Consider the following 22,306-nt stretch of genomic DNA (forward strand, 5'->3'; position numbering starts at 1 on the left):
TATGTTTGGGGTGTGTGTGTGTGTGGTATGTTTGGTGTGTGTGTGTGTGTGTGTGTGTGTGTGTGGTATGTTTGGTGTGTGTAGAGGCGGGGGAGAGAATATCAAAAACGAAACAGGGGCAGTGAAGGGAGGATGGGAAGAAGGCAACCCCGGAATATTTTGATATTGAGTCAGTGATGACAGTGTGGCTCAGGCTTGACCCAGCTGCCACAGAAAATGTGCTGGGTGTGGGGCAGGAGAGAAAAACAGTCCTTTTAAGTTGCTTCAAGATTAATTTAAAATATCTGTGCAGAACCAAGTGTCTCAGCCCTTGACTTATTTGGTGTTTTTGAAAGAGGGTGAGGAGGATGGTGATTTGGGGTAAGGGTTGTGTGCGTGGACCCACATCTAAACAAGAGTGTGAGGAAATAGCTACTGCATGAGCCACATCTTAGTCTCCTTTCTGGTTGGGAGGCCTGTTGGAGGCCTGCAATTCCGGATCTGGGAAACTCAGCTGGTGCACGCCCAGCTACTATTTTTGTGAAGGGGTAAGTGCCGTCTCCCTGCTGGCCCTGTGGGTGACAGCTTGTTTCCCAGGGCTTGAATGATACCTAGGTGTTGCTCCCCATTGACCAGCCGGCCTTGGGGAGTGAAGCCATCTCTCCCTACTTCCCCCTGGCCTCTGAAATGACCCTTCCTCACCTTGGGAGTGGGGTGGGGAGGGAGCCATTTTCTCTGCCAATTAAACATTTCGGGAGGGGGGACACTTCCACAGATAATTCATAAGGCAGGCCACCCATTCATTTCATAAACTTCCATTGAGCAGCTGCCATGAGCCCAAAACGAGGCACTTGGATAAAGTCGAGTAGGCTAGAATTTCGTCCTGGAACAGCAAGCTGTCACAAACTCGTAGTTATTATTACCTGTGTCTGCAGTGTGCACCCCTGTCCTAGGCACAGCCTCCACGACTGGGGAGTTTTTAGAGAAGAGGGAATGTTGCAGCTCAGGAATGATAGGGAAGCTTTAATGGCAACCTGTGGGAGGACTGGGCATCTCGGAGGTGATTCAAGTAGTACACAGTGCATCTTGTTGGGTGCCCTGTGCCTTGGTCCTGTGCTCTCCCGTCTGTGACTAATGGGCCTGTCCACCACTGTGCTCACAGACCACAGGCGGGTCACTCCTCATTAGCAGATGCAGATTAGGGCTCTCTTTGCAGACCTGTCTCACAGCTGCCCAGGACCCTGTGTGATGCAGGTGTCTGCCCTGCAGTCACATCCCACTACCAGAGAGAAGGGAGGCCTCTTCCCCAGTAGCGGGCAGTTTGTGGTATTAAGATCATTAAGTAGACTTGTTTCTCATCCTCTTGCTGCCCAGTGGAGGATCCTCCCAAGCTGCCCCCACCCCCCACCCCACCGCACCTTTCCTGGGTACCTAGGGCACATCTTAGAATGACAGAGCTGGAAAAGACCTTGAGATCAGAAAGTGTACCTCCCACAGACTGTGAGGAACCCAGCCTTGTCATCCTGGTGACAGCCATTGTGACTTCATGATGCCCAGCAATGTGCCAATGCCAATGACGTGTATCAGAAAATATGGAAGCCGCCACACCATCCACCTTGTGGTGTGTGGAAGGCCCACAGTCTTCCAGTCTTTGCAGGAAAGAAGTGCCTCAAAAGGCTCCAGTATGTGACTGACTTAACTGGTACAGAAACCTTCACCTGCTCTGCTTCTAAATAAATCCTGTCTACCCAGGAGGCCCATGTTCTAGTCTTGCCCAAAGCCATTCCAGAAAGAAGTATATTCCCACCCCCTTGTGGGAGAATTCCCTGAAGAGTGCACAAGGATACCCCACAGGGTTTCCAGTGTTGGAATCATGCTCATTATTGGTTTATGCAGCACAGGGTTGTTTCCTGTGTAAAGCTGTGCTTGGAACATGCTCCAGACCAGACCTTTAGCATCACAGTCGGGAGGGTATTTAGGTGCCCACCTCCTCTGCTTCCAAGGCATGTGCTCACAGGAGACTGTGGCAGTTGCTTCGAGGAGACTGGCCTCACCACGCTGCCTGTGGGAAAGCTCCCTTTGGAGAACTGAATTCTAAATGCCTTCTTGCATGTTCATTCTTGCATGCTGAAATTCTGTTCACACCTAAGGGTGCCATGTCTGGGCTGCAAGAGAGCTGAGTGGGATTCAGATTTATGGTGAGGTGCCACTCTGCCAGTTGGGAGACCTTAGGCACATCTTCAGTCTCTGACTTCCGATAGGCACATCTTTAATCTCTGACCTCCAGTTATGTTCCCCAAAAAATGAAGATGGAGTATTTGGACTAGCTCAGTGGCTTACAACTTTTCTTCTGCTTCTACACCACACTGTCCTCATGAACAACACTTTCTCTTTGTGAAAATGTCTTTCAAAAGAAGAAGCCATGTGTCAGAGCATGTGTGTGGTCATGGTAGAGGCTGGGGTGGCAATGGTGGTAGAGATCAGGCTTGTCAGGGGACATATCAGAATCTCCAGATTGAGGGGCGCCTGGAGGGCTTTGTCTGTTAAGCGTCTGCCTTCGGCTCAGGTCACGATCTTGGGGTCCAAGGGATTGAGCCCCACATCAGGCTTCCTGCTCAGTGGGGAGCTTCTCCTTCTGCCCCTCCCCCACCCACTCCTGCTCTTTCTCAGTCTCTCTCTGAAATGAATAAATAAAACATTAAAAAAAAAAAAAGAATCTCCAGATTGGTGAAGTCTGATAAAGAGCCCACCGATCCCGGCCAAACATGCCTGCCATTTCTCCTTCTTTCAGGCTTGCCCTACAAATGATATCTAAGCCTCCTTATAGCTCAGCAATTCTATAATAAATTTTGCCTTTTTCCTATTCATTCTCCCCAAAAATCTACAGTAGGCTCTTCTGTCTTCAAGGTTGTCACCTTGTTTAGTGACGGAATATAAGTTTTTCTCAGCAAATAGAGCCATCATCTGTTGAGTTCTAGTCTTGCTTAAAAAAAAAAAAAAAAAAAAAGGCAACTTGAGCTGCTGCCCTGGCCTACTATGAGAATCGAATGGGGTGGTGTGTGGAGGTGCCAGCACTGGGCTTCCCTTCTATTGCCCTGTGGCTGGGTCAGTCATGCCTTCCTCTTCAATCATTGGTGGCCTGCCAAGACCACGCAGAGCGTCATTGATGCTGTCTTCCAAATGGACTTGCTCTAGATAATTTTCGGTGATCCCTAAATGAAACAAAATCAAGAATTGAGTTTTGAGAGAAGTCTGCAATTAGGATGTATATTCACAGGGGCCCCCAAAGATTACTAGGTTGTGTGATGCCCTTGGCTGTGGTACAGAGAAGAGCACCTAGGTCAAATGAGGGTCCTATCTGCTGGGTCCAGGTTGTGGGGAGCTGCCCCAGGAAAGGTCTCTGGGAAAACAGTCCCAGAGGAAAGTGATTCCCCCAGGGGGATGGGATTGCCCCCTCCCCATACACCTTCTATATCTGAGACATTTGTCACCTTCTGCTTTGCATTATAGCTAAGAGTGTATTTGTCTTATTCTCCTGCAAACTCAGGGCTAGAAACACTCCCAACAGTCCATCCAAGAAACACATCTATGCACTTTGGTTTTCTTGGAGTTCTGTACAAACAAAATAATGTTACTTTCATGTTACCATGAGAAAACATTAGTGGGGCCCACTGGGTGAAAGGCATCTTGGCAGGCAGCAGGGCACTGTGCTAACGGTTACATGCTTATTGTGTTTTGCTCTTTGTATGTCCTGTTAACCACATTAGTAATTCAGGACATCCCCAGGATGCCCTGTCCCTGGGCAAAGTGTCCACTGCTGTTTCCTGCCCTCTCCCTTCAAGGTATAAACAGTTTTGATCATACCCCAGGGCCCAAAGCAAGACCCAAAGTCTCATCCCGCTTGGAGTGATGAGAACCAGTAGGACCACTTGAGAAATTCCTCTGCCTCTCCTTCCTGCCAGACACTGGCCCACTGCTGCCACACTTCCAACCCCCATGCCCCCAAGCCAGCAGTGAGCATGACTCCACACTCATTTGTTAAATTGAAGTGCCATTGTAGCAATTATAATACAGAATTTTTTTTTGAATGTTGGTTTTTCAAGTGTTCTCACACCCCTGACCTTAGAGGTTTTGTGGTCCAGCCCTTCCTTTTATACAGCAAACTTTGACCCAGAGTAGCGACCCACCCAGAGTCATCCAGTTGGTGGCACATCATTTGGTCTCCCATCTTCTCTGTGTAGCAGGACCAGGCAGGTGCGAATATGGGCATCATTTCATAGATGGGAGAGCTGAGACTTGGTGAGGTTGGGCAGTGTGCCTGGGAGGGAGTTCAGGTGGGCAGCATAGGGAGGTTGAGCCCTCTGCCCTGAGGCTAGGGCTCCACCTCTCCTCCAACACACACACACACACACACACACACACACACACGCACGCACGCACGCACGCTGACCTTGCCCTGCAGGAGAAAGGGCACACAGGCCAGCCAGCCACCTATGTATGAGATGGCCAGAGGGGCTGGGGAAGACTGGAGGGTCCTCACCACTGCTGTGGTAAAAGAGCAAGCCCTGGACAGGCCTCCAGGGTGCATGCTGACAAGTCTCTGTGGTTCAGTGCCCTGAGCCCTTCTTGTTGGGAGGGTGGCTTCAAAGAACTGCAACCTTGGGGCAGCCAGAGGGCAGAGGTCTTTACTGGGCGGTTTGTAATTTCCTGCTTTTTTTAGAAAAAGGCTTCGGTGCCCTCTTGTTCCTGCCCTCCTCCCTCCTCCCTCCTCCTGGGGCCTAAACCACTGCCCCCCTGCACCCCCCGCTGACTGGGCTCAGGGTGAGGAAGTGTGTCTGCATCCCACCCCTACACAGGACACAGTGTCCTGTATTATTTCCAGCCTGCTGGTCCTGGGAATCTCTACTTACTTTTTCTTACTTCCTCCCCTTGAACATTAGAAACATTAGATTCCAAAAATAATCCAAGTCACAGTGTTCTGCAGGCTGCATGTGTGAGTGTTCTCTCCCAAAGCTGTTTTTCTCCTCCTCCCATCCTTTCTCCCACTCCTGCATTTTCAGCCCCACTGTATGTGGAGGTCACAGGCCTGCATGAGGCCTGTGGGTGTGGAGAGCAGATCAGAGGCAGGACTGGGAGGAACTCTAGGCAGGGAGTGGGGGTGGGGGACTTCGATCCCTCCCAGGCCTCCCACGTGGGCCGCAAAGGGCGAGACCAGACAGCCATATGTGAATAGCCTACATATGTGGCCTCTACTTATGAATGGACCCTACAGAACTGTGGGCCCCATAGTGACCCCTTAGAACTGAGAACATGGACACTATGTTAACAGTGTTTCCAGAATCCAGGTTGTCACTCTGATTCTGTCTATACCAATTTAGATGAGCTAGACAGGGAAGGTCCTGATCAGAGACAGAAGTTGTGTGAGCTACAGGAAATAACTGAGAATCATGGATTCACTCATTGGTCAGCAGACATTGAGTGTCTCCCATGTGCCAGGTCCTCTGCTAGGTGCTGGGGACCCTGTCTCCCACCCAAGCCCCGGATGGGGGGAATCATGTAGGGAAGCTTAGGGAAAATCAGGCTCAGCACTGATGGGATTCCTGACACCTTGTAAGAAAAGGATGACACAGAAATAGTGCCCACTCTAGTGGTTAGAGCCTGGTTAGATATCTAGGTCTCTGTTGCTTACTGGGCAGGAGTTAGGCTTTGGGGCGGGGGGCTAGTGTGTAGTGGGAGACAGTGGGGGGTGGCCCAAGAGGAAAGGTAACATGTCAGCTCTGCCCCAGTAGGGGAAGTGGAGGGAATGTCTTAAGTACTGGTTTTTTTTGTTTTTTTTTTTTTTTTTTTGAAGAACAAAAAGACATTCAGGTCCAAGTTATTCGGTGGAAAAACAAATTGAATCTCTACAGTAGGGACCTTTATCAAGGCATTTTACTTTGCAGAATGCACCTTCCTTCCTTCCTTCCCTTCATCCTCTATCTCACTGCCCTGCACCCCTCTCCTTCCTTTCCCATTTATGACCTTTCTCCTCCATGTGCTTTCACCCCCTCCAGCCTATACTCACCCCACTCTTTTTTGCTTCCATTCTCTCTGAACCTGTTGTTTCTCTTCCCTCTTGCAGCCCTGCTTCCTTCTTTGGGTAGAGCTAAGGGAGGGCTCCATGTGATTCAGGCCTCCTCAGGAGGGGAGAGAGAGAAAAGGCCAGAAGACCCAACAACTGCTTCTAGAAAAAGCGCTGACTTTGCAATCAGAGACCAGGATTTGAATCCCAGCCTAGCCCCTCGCGAGCTGAATGGCTCTAAGTGTCCAGTTTATCCTCTGTGAGCAGTTTCTTTATCAGTAAAATGTAGATTTTAATAAATGCCTTAGGATTGGTTATGGATTAGAGAAAATGTGTATATAGCATCTAACATGCCCAGAGTCCAGTAGGTGCCCAACAGATGGTGGGTTTGTGGAGGTAGACTCAAGGTGGGCCACGTACATAGATGGGATCAGAAGTGGAAGAGAGTCACGGGGAGGCCTGCTGGGGCGGGGGAGGGAGGGCAGAGAGCACACCATCATCCACAGCAAGGGTGCTGGAGCAGACAGTGGGCAGCATGCGGCAGCAAAGTATGTAGGGGAGGTAGGTACCTGGTGCCTGGAGAAACCAGGAAGCGGTCTTGAGAAGGAACTAGTCAGATCTACTGCCAGTAGAAGGAAAGGGAGATGGAAGCATGTGACCCAGATGGCAAGATCTTAGACACTGTTGCTGAAGATAAGCCAATTAAACAAGTGCCAGCTATTGTGCTGGGGCAGGCAACTAGCAGATGAGCTCCAGTCAGGCCTTACCACATTGGAGCAGGGGGCACTGGCCACATAGAGCCCGTCCATCCAGGTACCTGTCACGGCTAGGTAGACAACATAGATGGAAATATGCAGCCGAAGTTGAGGTGCAGGGAGAGGACAGAGCATGAGCGAAGGCATAGCAGCCTCAAAGTACAGGGTGGGTTCTGGGAACAGCCGCTTTCCACAGAGGCTGGAGCTCAGGTTCCCTGGGGAGGAGTGCAGGAGGGTGATGTCCATGCCATGTGCATTACCAAGAGTTACAACAGGGGGTTGGAAATCTAGTCACACCACTTCCTGAGTAACCAGGGGATGCGAGGAAAGCTGGAATCTGGTGAACAGTTCAGACCCTGCCAGGAGCATCTTAAAATGCTAGAATCTTTGAGTCGGAGGGTCCAATCCCTTCCTCAGAGCTTCCCTAGCTGACAAGGAAGCCACAGCCCTGGGAAGCAGCCTAGTTCACCATTACACAGCACCGTTTGTTAGAGAGGCCTCCTGCCACCAGGCCAGAATCTGTCTTCCTGGAGCTTCTACCGTGTGGTCCCACGTCTGCCCGAGGGTCCCCCAGAACTAGTTTCTTCCTTCTCCTGGAGGGTAGCCCTCTCATGACTTGGAGACAGTCCTCATGGACCTTCCCAGTCTTTTCTGCTTCAGATGAACTTCCATCACTTCTCCTGGCCTATTTTCACTTGATGTGGGCTCTAAACTCTTCAACCTGGCATTCCTGGGACCAGTTTTTCAAATATGAAAAGGGATAGGGGGAGGGGTCCGCAGCTTGATCCCTTGATCCCACTTGATCCCTCTTGATCCCACTTGGCCAAGTGAGAAAAAGATTTCATGTGTGTGGGTGGACTTGCTTCTTGTAGTTCAAGTTAGCCAGTCTGAAACTCCAAGGTATTTGCCCATCCAGAGAATTATGTTCTCTTATTCAAATGAAGTGAGGCTCTGTCTCATATGTGATTAGAAGAGGATGTCTTTTCACATGTATGCATAGAGAGACTTTTCTAGTATGGAAGTGCTGAGTTGACAGGTTTCTGGTATCCAGAGTTTTGTGTGCCCAGGTCAGGGATATTCATGGGCAAAGCCCCATCCCTGTGTCCCATGGCTTTCCCTGAGATCATTCCCAAGCAGAGCCGAAGCTTTGTGGCCTGAGAGTCAGAAAACTCATGCAAAGGAACATTAATTCCCTTGGAGGAAACCTGTCTTTATCAGAATCCCAGAAAGGCTCTTCCCCACCCATGTTCCCCAGTCCATGTTCACTAAGAAACCCCACTCTCTTACTCTTCTGCTCACCTCCAACCTCCAGCCTTTCTCAGAGAGCCTTTTCAGGACAAGAAAGGCCCTGCTATGGGGATGGTTACTGATGTGGTGAGAAAAGATATGCCATTTCTTGGTACCGAGAAAAAAAGGAATGTTTGGTTTCGTCCATGCAGATTAAGCAGACTGACTGGTCCTACCTTAGAGTGGTACTTGTCTTGCCCTAAGGAGGTTTCCCCAGGGAGCTTACCCTTGTCATGAGGTGTCAGGAAGAGGTGCAAACTAGAAGGGCCTAGAATGGGGAGTGAGAATGGACTTGGGCATTCAGGCCCCATCTTCAGGACATCCTCCTCTATGCTTTGCACAGTCCACCTTCTCACGCCTCTGTTTATATCAACCCCCCTCCCACTCTGCCTACTGAAACCTTACCTAAGCGGAAGGTCTACTCAAATACTACTTCATTCATTCTTCCCTCTTGGAAGTGGTCTTTCTCTCCTCTGGGCATCTTCCTATAGCCCTTATCTATTCCCCCTCAAACTGGACTATTCCAACTCATTTTGTATTGTAGATTTACACTCCAAGGTCTCTTTCCCCAAATATATTGCAAATGCCTGGAGGTCAGGCCTGGTGTCTTAGATACCTTAGTGTTCCCCAGAGGCACACAGTCAGTGCCAAATGAAGAGTGGACTGTGCAATAGTCCATACTCGCTAGGCTGCCCGATGGAGCAGAACCGTGAATGCTCTGAGCCGACCCAAGAGCACCACCTACTGCTGAGTGGCTTCAAGGGACACCGCTCCAGGGCTCTCCCTTAAAAACTGGGGTTTTAACAACTTTCATCTAGCAATGCGCCAAGAGATTGGGAAGCAGGGCCCCCAGTTCTGGTCCTTTTAGACGAATCCAAGTATGAGCAGATGAGGTGGCAGTGGAGTGGAAAGGAAAAGGGCAAACTCTGGAGAACGTGGGACCAGGTGCCCGATTGGATGTTGGAGAGGAAAGGGAGCAGAGGGAACCACGAGGCCTTCACGTCAAGACAGTAGGATTGGGGGGGGGGGGTGGAAAGAAATCCCAAAAACATTTTGGGAGAAGGATGGGTGACTAAATTAAATGTGAGTGTAAATTTCTTTGAAGGCACAGGAGCGTGAGAGGAGTGGTGATCAAGGCTACTAAAAGCATTAGACCATGAGCGGTCTCTATTGCCTTTCTGCCCTGCTCGTAGGGACAACTGGCACTATCTGAACACGGGAATTCTCCACAGTCCTCTGAATGAGATTGTTAAAGAAACAGAGGGTTTTGAGGAGTGACTGGGCTCTTCATTCTCTGAGTTCTTCCTGAGCACCTACCTGCAGGGTGTGCTCTGCCAGGTGGGGTCTGGGAGCAGGAAGTGTGGCCAAGCCTCTCTTCCTGGATATGCGTGAGCCTGGCTCCCATGCCACCCCTCACCTCCCCCGGGCCCCACTGCTGAAGCTGCTGGAAGAGGGTGGATGGGGAAGAGGGGGTGTGTGTGCCAGCTTTCTTCCTCAGCTGGAGCTCAAGCCCACCTAGCACAGCAGCCGCCCCCTTCCGCCAGATAGGGACCCCTGAAGGGAGGGCCACCTCCTCCTAAGCCCGTGTGGAATTTTTTCCCCAGATGTGCAAGTGATTGGCACAGACGATTTTAGGATGCGTGGGAGGACTGGATGAGAACATCCAGCAGACGCTCCATTTTTGCAGTAACAATAATAGTTACCATTTACTGAGTGCATCCTGTATGCCAGGAACAAGCATTAGCTCATCTAAATTAACTTGCCAAGGGCCAGATCTCAGTTTATGCCTAAATTTAGCTTTGGGATAAAGTTGGGCACTATTTTCTCAGCTTGGATTAAATAGAGTTTGACCTCTTCAATTCTACATTTTGGGAAGTAAGTGAAGCACATTTTCTCACTCCATTGCTGAGAATATTTTATCAGCATCTGTGGTTCAGATGGAAGGAATTTGGCCACTCGGAGTCAATATCCCAGGGCTGCCTGGGCTGACTCCTGGCTTGGTTGGTTCTGTTTCTCGTCTGCTTGACTTGCTGGCCCCTGGATGACCATTTCTTCCCCACAGGGAGGGTACTATGCATATTGCCAGTGCTGCAGGGAATTTGGTTCATCCAGGCGAACAGACTAGAAATGAAACATAGAGAAAACCCCTTATTAAAGTCTGAAAACATTTATGTTAACAGTGGACTTGGTAAGACTTTTCATTCCCTCACTTAGCATGAGTAAGGCAAGCGGGAGCCCAGTGGCCTTTTAAAGCCTGAAAGGAGTCTGATTCTCCAGGCAAAGCTGAGCTATGGCTCATTCTCAAGGGCAGTGTGTGATTTGAGCTTGAAGTTTTGCAGCCTGGGTTTCTCTAATCAGAAAGCCACTACTTTTTGTGACTGCCAGCTTATCCTGTCTAAACCCAGGGGAAGTAGAAAGGGATTAGCGTGCATTCAGCATCTATTATGGGTTTGCGCTGTGCTGGGCACTTTTCGTATGTTCTTTATTTCCTCCTTCATATTTATCTTCTTTGACCCAGACACTGAAGGGTTTATAAGAACAAGGAGTGTAGGGGGGAAAGAAAGAAGGGGTGGGCACAGAGAACCCACAGTTGGTGAGAAATCTGTAGTGTGCTAGTTGATTTTGTTCTGTGTGATCAGGGCTGGCTCAGACTCCTCTTTGCAACGAGGTAAATCACTGTCTATCTGGGGACCTCAGTGTAGACACCCAGTCAGGGCTAAAAACAAATCTGACCTTATTACTGCCCTTTAGTGGTTCTCCACTGCAAACTAAACAAAGAGCAGTTCCTCTAGCCTTTCAACCGTTGCGCCTTTGTGACCTGGCCCCTCCCTTCTCCTTTATCATCCTTTCTCCATACCTCTCACTTCTCACTTCCTGCCCTAGAGCTTGGTGTACCTCCTCTCTAACACATGTTTGAAGCCTCCAGGCCTTTGCTCAAGTTATGTCCTCTCATAAGATGCTCTTCCCATCTACATCTTCACCTGACCAAATCCTATTATCTTTCAAGTGTCGTTCAGCTGTTGCCACCTTCTGGAAGCCATTCATGCTTTTCCTACCTCTACCTCTGCCAAGTGGGATCAAGTGCTCCTCTGTGGTCAGCCCACGGTAGACACTTTTCATAGTGCTTTTCACCCTTAAAATTGACAGAATATTGATTACATTTGTCTTCCTCACTAGACTCTGACTTGATCTTTTATCATTAGTCTCTCATCCAATGTCTGGAATACAGTGGGTACTCACTAAGTGAATAAAATATTGTACTAAGCATCATGAGCATGTGACTATATCCTGATGGCTACAAGAAATGGAAAACTGGACTCCGTTTCCGTGTTCCGTCTTTTAATTCATTTTTGTCCCTTTCCCTCCTATTCTCTTTAAGATGTTAATCATGATTATCTTAAAAGTGATACCTGCTAATTCATAGCCTGGTCATCTCTGGGTCTGTTTATATTGACTCTAATTTTTGGTTATCAACCACTTTTCTCTGCATCTTCATATGGCTGGTAATTTGTATACTGGAAATTGCAGATGATGCATTGTAGAGACTCCAGATTAGGTTACCTTCTTCTAAACTTTGAGTTTTGTTCTGGAATGCAGTTAAATTACTAGCAGATCTTGCTCCTATTGAGCCCTGTTTTAGGCTTTGCTATGACAGATCTACTTCGATATTTTAATTAATCCTAGGGTATAGCCCTTACTCTTAGGATGTGGTTCTTACTCCTATATCCTGGTCTTTCTGGGGACCCAATTCAGTGCCCAGAGTGTTCACCAAAGTCTCTTTGAACTGTTTGTATTAGAGCTCCCAGCATTTCCCCAGCACGGTGTAACCTAAAATTTCTGTTCAGCTCTCAGTATCCTCTGCTTTCCATAACCATTCTCTGCTAGACTTTCTGCAGTCTTGCCTTGCATGTGCACAGCTTAGGATTTTTGCCGAAGACCTGAAGGAAATTTTAATGAAGAATTTTAGGGCTCCTTCTCTTAGCTCCCTCCTCCCTAATTTCCTATCACTGAAATTCCAACCACCTTCCCAGCCCTGAACTCTAAACTCTGTTTGTTTTTGTTTGTTTTTATACCCATCGAGACTGCTGCTGCCTGCTCAGCTCCTATTTCTCTGCTCCACAGAAGGCTTACATTGTGTGCTTCTCTTCCTTCACGGATGATTGGTCTATGTTGGTTATTGATCTGTGCTTTCAAATAGTTTATAGATGGTAGGGTTAAGTCTGATACCAGCTACCCTACTGTGGATAGGCCATAGGTCTTCACATGAACCATTTAAATAAAAATGCAGGTGCATCGGAATCAGCTAGAGAGCTCCTACTAAATCAGAATCTTAAGAGTAAAGTGTGTGAAGCTATATTTTTTACAAAAACATTTCAGATAGTTCTGAATTAAGGCTAGGTTTGTGAACTCCCGTGGTAGGCACTGGAGCAGTGAGTTTGGAGAAAAAAGAAATCAGTATGGTCTCAGTGGGTCAAAGAAGGCATTATGAGGAGATGACACTTTAATTGCATTTCAAAAGATGGGAATAATTTGGACATTTGGATGTGGAACATGTCATAGGGGGAAAGATGTGAGCACAAATACGGGGGTGGCAGTGAGCACGGGATGATGTATTTGCATGGCAGTGAATAGCATATGGCTGGAAAGCATGCTTGGTGTAGGACTGTCGTATGAAATAATAGGGAAAGGCAGATTTGGACCAGTCGAGGAAGGAGGGAGTGCCTTGAATGCCAGAACAAGAAGACTGGATTTTGTTTGCATTGTAGATGACAGCAGCAATAAGTGTGTGTGTGTGTGTGCATGCGTGTTTTGACTGGGGGAACGACATGGTGAAAGCAGTATATTAATTAAAGCAGTGAACCTGGTGAGGGCAGAAAGCTTTGTATAAGGGAGAAACTGGAGTCCAGGGAGACCAGTATGGAAGTGATTGCAGCAATATAGACAGGAGAGGCTGGGGGGTGAGTAGCAGCAGGAATGGAAAATAAAGGGCGTATTTCAGAGTTATTTGAGGGGAAGAAAGAACGAATAGGATCTGGGGAATGGGGTAAAGATGTGGGAAGTCAGAAGAAAGTAAGTTTCCAGAGAAAAGGCACAGTAGTGGGAGATGCTGTAGAAAGAACATCAAGGGGATATTCAAATTGAGTTGAGTCACTAGGAATAGTCCGAAATTTAAGTGTGTATTTGGGAGATGATTTGATAGTGGTTTAAAAGCATGCACTGTGGAGTCATGCAGACCTAGATTTGGGTCTTCAGTATGCCATTTGAGTTTTCATTGTGTGATGCTGGCCAAGTCGTTTATCTGTTTCCATAACTACAAAAAGATGGTGATGATGGCATCCACTAACCCCCAGGGCTGAGGATTGAGACGATGCTATCAAGCTTGTTGTGCAGAGCACGGCACACACTTGGTGTTGTCAGTTATCTGGAAAGTCATGCTTAGAGGGAACCCTGGAGCAGAGGCCGAAATTATATGGGAATTAGGTTCAGATGGATACTGGATTCTAAATTCGTCCCCATCACTTATAAGCTGTGGGATCTTTGGCAATTTGCTTCAACTCTTCATACTGACTTTTCAGCATGTTTAAGATGGATTGAACAATACTTTCTTTGTAGCATTATCGTAAGGACTACATGAGGTCACCCACTCAAGGACTTGGTGCAGTACCTGCAGTACGGCTTGGCGTGTGAAATGGGGAACACTACCCGTGTTATTGAAGTTGTGAGCGTGTATGGATTTTCAGGTAGGCAGAGCCTGGTGCATAAAAGGCCGAGGGCTGAGGGTCAAGTTGTGAGACTGTCACAGTAAGGGTGTGAGGCACATGAAAGGAGGTCTTGAAGGGGCAGCAAATGGAGGGGGAGGCAAGTTTGGATAGATCAGCATAGGATTGGACAACTGGTCAACTTTCAAAGCAAGAGTGTTTCTATTGCTTTTGTTGCGGGGAAGAGTGCAAGTGTGGACATGCTGGCACTCCAGGGAGAATTCTGTGGGGGCTGGAGGTGTGTGAAAGCAGGAGGGGGAAGCTTTGAGGCACGTCTGCAGCCCTGTGGCATGCCCCTGAAAATGACCTAGTGCAGGGGCCAGAGGAAGGGAGTTTGAGAAAGGTTCACATTGGATTGTGACGAGAGACCAAAGGGAAGGCATGGCAGAATGAAGAACTCAGAAAGACAGAGATGGTTGGTTTTCCCTGTGGGTGCAGACTTAAGGAAGTAGTACAGGTAGTGCCTATTACAAGGAGTTAGGGAGGAAGTGGGTGGAGGGAAAACAAAGGCAGCAGGGGCAGAATGTACTTCTAGAAATCTAATGGTGACAGGAGAGATAGCTGGAGTGAAGCTCTGAGCACATTGGAAGGCGGAGCAACAGGGTTAGGAGCTTCAGCACTGGAACTCAGCCTCCTGGGTTTGAATCTCAGCTCTGCCACTAATTAACTGTGTGGCTTTGGCAAAACTAATTAACCTCTCTGTGCCCAGCCTGTAAAATGGAAATGATAATATTGGGGGTTAATATCTGGGAGATAATTACGATTTTAAGAGGACTGAATGTGTTAGCATAGTGCTTCGCACATAGTGAGCATTCAGCAAATGTCAGTGGCTATTACTGTTGTTACCACTATCATTGCTCTGTCACTGAGAGAAGTTGAGAACGAGAATGGAAGATGGAGAAAGGCAAGACAAGAGGAGGTGCAATACTGTTGTTCATATAGTCTGGCTCTGAAAACAGAGGCAACACCTACAGGAAGTCTCCTTAGACTCAACCACATACTCTGATTGCAGGACCACCTCTGTGGGCGACATTTTGCACTCATCTACTCAGGACGATACCATACGGGAGCCATGGCTTACCAACAGGACAGTTTTGGCAGCCGTCGGGCTCAGGTGTCAGGAGACAGGAGCCACAGTGGGCAGCTGCAGAAGCTGATCTGCCTTATAAACTCCATGCCCCATGGGAGCCAATATCTCTTGTAACAACTTCATTGGCACAGCTTCCAGGGCCCCTGCAATGGACGTGCCAGTTACAGGAGTCATCAAACTCAGGGAAGCCCAAGGGATGGGGTCCCCATCAGGTGTTCATAGTTCATCCATCGTCCTTCCAGGCCAGACAGAGTTTACCAGTCATGGTGGGTGTTCTTACCATAGGCAACATGATTTAGTAACATGTTGTCACACACAGTCTTTCCCTGTTTCCAGGGAAACAGAATGGGGATATTAAATGAAGGTCAGATTATCATGCAGAAGGGCAAAGAGTTTTTGTTCACTCCTTGCTCACAGTGGGATATGTGTCTGTTTTATAGAGAAACTGGGACTCTTCTAGATGTGAGCAACATGTTAGAATGCTAGATCTGAGATTTGGGAATTAGGGAATTTAGAGTATGGAAAGTTTAAGCAATGTGCTAGGGGACTGATAGCATGTCTGCAGGTTAGAGACAGAGCCTGGTCAGTGAAATCGTTTGGCATCCTGGCTGATTCAGTGATAAGGTCTCCTAGGTAACCAGGCTGAGCCAACTTCCCTAGAGCAGCTAGATTTATGGTGAAGGATAAAAATTGCTTGTCTTCTATACAACATATAAAAGAATACCAGTCGACATGCTGGAAGCCTACAGGAAAACAGCAGAGCCCAGAGCACCTCCTCTCCCTCAGTAGGTATTTATTGACACCTACAGTCTATTGGGCACAAGTCCTAACTGCCTGCCCTTTACCGGCATAAAGGTGGTTTCTCAGAACCCAGAATGCCCATGACCCGCAAGCCTTGCAGATACAGATGAGGTGAGGTGTCAGACTCTCTCCAGGGAGGAATTCTAGGAACCTAGAAACCAGGTGCACACTTGGGGTCCTTTTTTTTTCCTCCTTTTTTTCCTTTAGCAGGAGAGCTTGCAATCCTAGGAGAGCAGATCATTGCAAACCAGGGCTGAAGGGTCTTAAGGGTCCTGGGGTCTGTGTGTTGCCCTGTTTGCACGAGAATTTATGCCCTAGCATCAGTTAGAGTTCATGTGATTGCAGAATGGTAAGGTGAAGAAATTAGTCTTCAGTTCCCTCGCACCTCTCATTCCCCCTCCCTTTCTACCTCTCTTGACCAGGACTCCTCTGCCACCTCAGTTTGGATCTCACCCCTGGGTCATGCTCACAAAGGGCCTTGCTTTCTCACTGAGCTGTTTCTATATCCACAATAAACTAATTCCAGGGGGGGCTGCAGGAATAATGCATTTTAATAGGAGTCTTTCCTGAGTGAAAAACCTTGAAGAGCCAAAGAGACTGAGTCTAATAGTGAAAGAGTTGGGGAAGGGAGAGAGGATGGGCAAGGGAGGGTCTGGAAGCAAGGCAGGAGAGAGTGAGGTCCTGATCAGGCCACACTGGTAGGTCAGGAGGGCACTGGTGCCCTCAAGCATAACTCTGAGAGGGTGTCCTGTGTGGGCAAGGGCACCCCCAGCGCCCCTCTGTGTAGGTGAAGGTGGAGGAGGTGGGAGGATGCACAGGTGTCGGGCCGTGTCTGTGCAGGGCCTTGTGGTCGCTGTGGGGATGCATCTTGGGGAGGGTGGGCTGAGGATGTGTTTGTATATGAGGTGCAGGTGTGATTCCTATTAGCCCGCAGTGATTTTGCAGTAAGGTAAACTTACTGCAGTTTTAAATCCACACCTTTCATCTGTTTTGCACTCTAAATGAAAACATTAGGGAAATATATATATTAGAATATGTTCACTATATGGATTTTGAAATCTACCAGGTGAGTAACAAAGCATGAAACCATTATTTTATTTGAATCGCACTATTACCCTATGGTCCAAATAGTGTAAATTGTTATCCTATTTTGCAGATAAGGAAATGGAAGCTCAACCCAGTCATCTACCTTGTCAAAGTTTGAACAGCTGAGTCTGTACTAGAACCCAAGATTTGGAGGCTCTGTTCTTTGTACTCGAACACACATAAAAGCTTGTTGTTGAATTGACCACACACCACATGTCTCAGATGTAGCAAGGTTCACCAGCAAGGAGTTGTTAGCACTGTTTACAGCATAAGCTTTTATGGCTGGGTCGAGTGTACAAGCAGGGTCAAGGAGACACAGGTGACATTGGAATGTGCATATTTAGGCAAAGAAAATCCAATGGTTGCCTTCTATCCTCTTAATCAACTTATCAGAGCTGAGTATGAGCAACTTTAAAGCCAATATAATCTATAATTGCAGACAGTGTAAAATACTAACAGTAGGTGGTAAGGTGGTTTGAAAGTTAAACTCTAAATCAGATGCCATTGCTAAATTTGGCAAATGAAGGAAAATGAGCCCAAGATCCTTATTTAATTTCTTTGCTCTATGAAATAGTTTATGCTTCATTAAAAACAGAATAGAACAATAATAACCTTTTAGCCATCCCTATCTTTGTAAGAAAAGGGGAAAAAAGTTTCTGTTTATTTTCCTAATTTGCATTTAAATAGATTCTTTTTATCATTTATTATGTATTAAGAACCAGATTTTTATATTTTCACTGAGTTTTAGCCAGCATTAAAAAAAATTACTTAGTTTAGTTAAAAGCAAAACATGAAAAAGAAAAAAAAAAACCCAAGTAGCTTACATGTAACATCTATCTTCTTAATGAGACAAAACTATGTTAGTTTCTGAACAAAGAGATAAAATTTCATTATTTAGACATGAACTTTCCTCATGGAGGAATTTTGTTGTTATATTACATTTTGTTGAACCTACCATTTTAGCCTCTCAAAAAAGAAAAATAAAAAAAAGACAGATGAAAATGTTTGAAACTACTGTGGAGATATTTCCTTTAGTTTTATTGTGTTTTTCTTTAGATCTTTGGGTCAGTCTAGTTCAAGTGTCTTCCAGAGAGCCCAGTTCAAATAGATCAAATCATAAAATGACCTGGCTGGAAGGGAGCTTAGAAAGGGCCAGCTGGTCTAGGGATTAGCAACCCCAGAGCCTGTGGCCAACTCACTCATGCATTCATTTCACTCGAGAAGTATTTATCGAGAGTAGTGGAGCTGTTTGAATCAGGTGTCCCCACGCCCTGGTGGGGCAGGGGTGAGGGGAGAGGAGCAGGCTGGGTATTGGGGAATGAACGGCCCTATGTGAAGGATAACACATTACCTCATCTGGAGCCTCATAGGCCCTGATGGCTGCCTTTTAGGGGGTAACTGCCCTGGGGAGCCCAGGCATAAGAGGTCCTATAGCTGTGTGCAGGAAGCAGGGCAGTGTCCCAAGAGCCTGGCTCAAGGGGCACTCAGTGAATGTGCATTGGGTGGAGTGAATGAATTCTAGACCCTGGGCTTCACTTCTTTGAGCCTGTTTCCCATCTATAAAATAGTCCTGATGGATGCAATGAAGTGTTTGAATGGACATGTTAGGTAGAAGCTACATATGGGCAGTGGAAGGACCGCCATCCCTTGAACTGAAAGATTTCAGAGTCCTTAAGTGGGGAGTAATAGAGTAGATAATTAGTTAGACCAGAGCTGGAGGCAAGGACAATGATAAATAGGTTACACATTAGAAGCCTGGGGGCACAACATCCTGACCTTGTGGCTTCCAAGACCTTGGGACTGACAGATCAAGAGCCTCGAGTGCAGAACATGCTCTCCTCTTCCACCTCTGCCCCAGGGAAACCCCAGCCCCACCCTGTGGAGAAAGACTGCCATGAAGGTTCTGGTACTAACCTTATCAGGGTCAAAAACTCCTCCTCCCAGCCTGTGAGAGAAGTCCCCCAAATGACTGGAAACAGCCTCCATTAGAGATCACCCCACTGTACATCACCACTCCTCCCAGCCCAGAAAAACCCACTAAATATCCAATCCCAAAACAACCTAGGGGCCAGTTCCACCTCACAGAACCTTGCCTGCTCTCCCCTTGAGAGTGTACTGTTGCTTTAATAAAACAGTTTTCTGCTTTCACTTTGGGCACCGGTCTCTAATTCTTTATTGCATTAGTGCCAAGAGCCGAGACAATGCTTTTTGCACTGACAGACATCTTGAACTCTTAACACACCAGACAAATGTCAGGGCTGAGACTAAGAAATTGCCTCTCTCTGGCTATCAAATAATGCCAGTTTTCTCACTGTCATTCTTTTCTTCAAAGGTTAGAAATGTAAGTGGCAGTAATGAATATACATACCTTCTGATCCAGGAGACTTGTTAAAACTATTTTATTCTGAATGAAAAAAAATATATTTCGTATGTTTCCATATTGTGCTTGAATCTGAAAAGCAGGAGCGGGCGCCTGGGTGGCTCAGATGGTTAAGCGTCTGCCTTCAGCTCAGGTCATGTTCCCAGGGTCCTGGGATCAAGTCCCGCATCGGGCTCCTTGCTCAGCAGGGAGTCTGCTTCTCCCTCTCCCTCTGCCTCTCCCTCTGCTTGTTCTCTCTCTGTCTCTCTCACAAATGAATAAATAAAATCTTTTAAAAAAAATAAAAAAATAAAAATAAAAAGCAGGAGCTTACCTCCTTTCTGGGAACCACTTATCCCTTGCAAATGAGGAGAAACCCAGAACTGAGACTTGCCCATAGTCTCATAGGGAGTTAGTGACAGAACCAAGCCTGAAACCAGCCTAGACCTCATCCTGCTCGGTGCACACATGCCCCTGAGTGCATACACACATGCGCATGTGCATATATGTACACGCATTCTCTCCACCACCAGAGGCCCTGAATGCAACAGAAATGACCATGACCGTTGCAGAAGTCCAGGCTCGCAAGGGTGCGAGTCATATACCATTAGGCAGTAGACTCAGGCCCAGAGAAGACTTGAGACTGTCTCTTGGAGAGACTGCCCTGGAGAGACTCTAGATTCTGATGTCACGTGGGACCATCTGATCCCCAGAGTAGGTCTTTTTCTTTCTTCCTGAGATATGTGTCACCTTTTTGGAGCACTGCCTCCAGCACAGAATCCCTGGCCCGAGAGCTGCTGGGATGGTCCGTGGTGGAGGCAGAATCCGGCTGAGTGGCCTGGGTGCTGACGTCACGCGAGAAGCTCATTCAGAAAGGTGCACCGTTCCTCCAGTGCTCCCTCCTCCTGCCTGTCCTTTAGCTCCCTTCTCGCACTTTCCACCCTAACTGGCCCCCGTCCAGCAATCCCTGCTCTGTAGCCCGGACCTGGCACCTGGCAATCTCATCATTCTGGGGCTAGCACAGAACTCCACTGCTAATTTGCATACCTACACAGTCAAGGAACAGAAAATACAGGGAAGGTCACTTCTCGGCCACTGGGATGTCCAAGAAAGTATATGGAGTGAGTGCTTTTCATCACAAGTTCCATGGACTTCAGGCATTTCAGATTTTCATTAACTTTATTGATTCTTTTGTCAATAAAGAAAAGAGATGAGAAATTATTTTAAAATGGGGTTGAGAGGCAGAATTTTAAAGATCAAAAATTACAGAATAAGATTCCTCTACACTCCTGGGGCACTTGTCTTCTTTTTTTCCTTGTCCTTAAATATAATGGGGCGGGGGAGTCCCTGTGGGACTGACTGCAGCTGCCTGATCCAGGATCGTGCACACAGCAATGTCCACCCAGCCTCTGCAGGAGCCCCCAGCTGGAAACATCCTTGGATACTCGAAAGTGAAAAGTGATACTTTCATCCTTTCTTTATTATCCAGATAGGTAGCTGGGTGTGATGTGGGTAAGGCAAAAGGGAGAAGCACCTCCAAATCATGCATGTTTGCCTTCAGAAAGTGATGGGTTTATACTTACGTTTAAGTTGTCACAGCCTCGATGTCTCTCTCCTGACCTCCGGACACGCAAGTCTCACTGCCCACAGTGCACCTCTGCTTGAAACTCTTGCAAGCCTCTCAAACTGGGCACATCTAAAACAGAACTCGCTATCCAGGACTCCCATCCCAGCTTCTTATCCTCCTCTTTAGGTAGCAACTGTGGTGGCAACTTTCCTACGAGGACCCAAGGTGCTGTGCCAGACACCTGGCTGTTCCTTAGCTCTTCCTTACCCTCCCTCCCCCAAACAATTATGAGTCTTCATCCCTTTCCTAGGAGCTCTCAAGCCTGACTGCTTTGCAGACTCCCCTGCCACGCCCCTAAGTCAGGCTTCCAGTTTCCCAGCCCACCCCTCACCAGGATTACTGTGACAGCCTCCTAACCCTTCTCTCTGCCCCTCCTGTCCACATCCCACACTGCGATCAAAGCTCCCATCACACTTCACTGCTTGGCTTAAAACCTTCCACGCTGCTTGCTGCCCACAGAATATGGTCCAGTTTTCCCAAAGGCTATCTCCGGGGCTCTCCGTGGTCAGCTGTCCCGGCTACCTCTCCAGCCCTATCTTCTCCTCATGTCAGACTTCAGAGGCACAGCTGGGATGCTTTCAGAGCCCTCCACACACTGGGCTGCCCCAAGTTCTGCTTCTTTGGTCTCCCCATTGCCTGGAGCTCACATCCCTCTCATTTCATCTACCTCGATAATTCCAGCTTCAGCTGGGCTCAGCTCAGGTGACACCTCCTCTGGGAAGCCTTCTCTGTTCTTCCTTGTCCCCACTCCATTAAGGGTGGGTGCTAGCTTGGTAGAACATATGGGACTTAGTATCTTGATAGATTTTTTTTTCAAGCCGTGATTTTTTTCAAGGCCTTTGCCATGCTGTACTAACATTATATCTGAATCCTTGTCTGCTTTCCACATTGGTCTTTAAACCACTTAAGCTCAAGAACCATTTAGTCACTTTTGCTTTTCCGTTGCCTTGGACAGTGCCTGACACATAGCAAGTGTCCTGCAAATGTTGGTTGACCATAAGTGAAAAAGTAAAGTCACTTTGCTGTTCGAAGGGAAATAATAAATGAATCTGGGGTTCTGCCTCCAGGAAGGCTGGAGCTTCTCAGCCTGCACCTGTGCTTCACTCCTCCATGCTCTACTCTGTAGCTGAGCCCGTCCCCAGTTCAAGTAGAGCAGTCCTCTTTTCCAAAGGCTTTACACCTTTCCTGGCTATATCACTTAACTGTACTTGAATGATAAAGAAGATTTCTTGGCTCAGGTACTAAGGAAGTCCAGGGACAAGGCAGAGATCAGGCAAAGCTCAATCAGGGATCTACCTATTTCCTGCCATTCTTTTGGCTACACCCTTTCTCTGCTCATGGGCTTCACCCTTAAGCTGCCAACAGAACGGCTACAACAATTTGAGGCTCAGGGTCACAATGATAGTATCAGAGGGAGAGAAATTATATCCAAAGAAGTAGGGTTCTGTTTTCCCAGAAGCTTCCAGGCAGGCATTCCCCCCATGTTTTATTGTACTGAATCA

General features: G+C 47.5%; 1 protein-coding gene across 22 annotated transcripts in view; it reads left to right on the top strand.

The window, feature by feature from the left end:
- Positions 1-22,306, top strand: part of KALRN (kalirin RhoGEF kinase) — a 647,217-nt gene that overhangs the window by 228,915 nt on the left and 395,996 nt on the right. The window lies entirely within an intron of this gene.

Source organism: Callorhinus ursinus, unplaced genomic scaffold, assembly GCF_003265705.2.
Source record: "Callorhinus ursinus isolate GAN/ISIS: 27379988/994484 unplaced genomic scaffold, GSC_fseal_2.0 scaffold1, whole genome shotgun sequence".
NCBI classification, from domain to species: domain Eukaryota; kingdom Metazoa; phylum Chordata; class Mammalia; order Carnivora; family Otariidae; genus Callorhinus; species Callorhinus ursinus.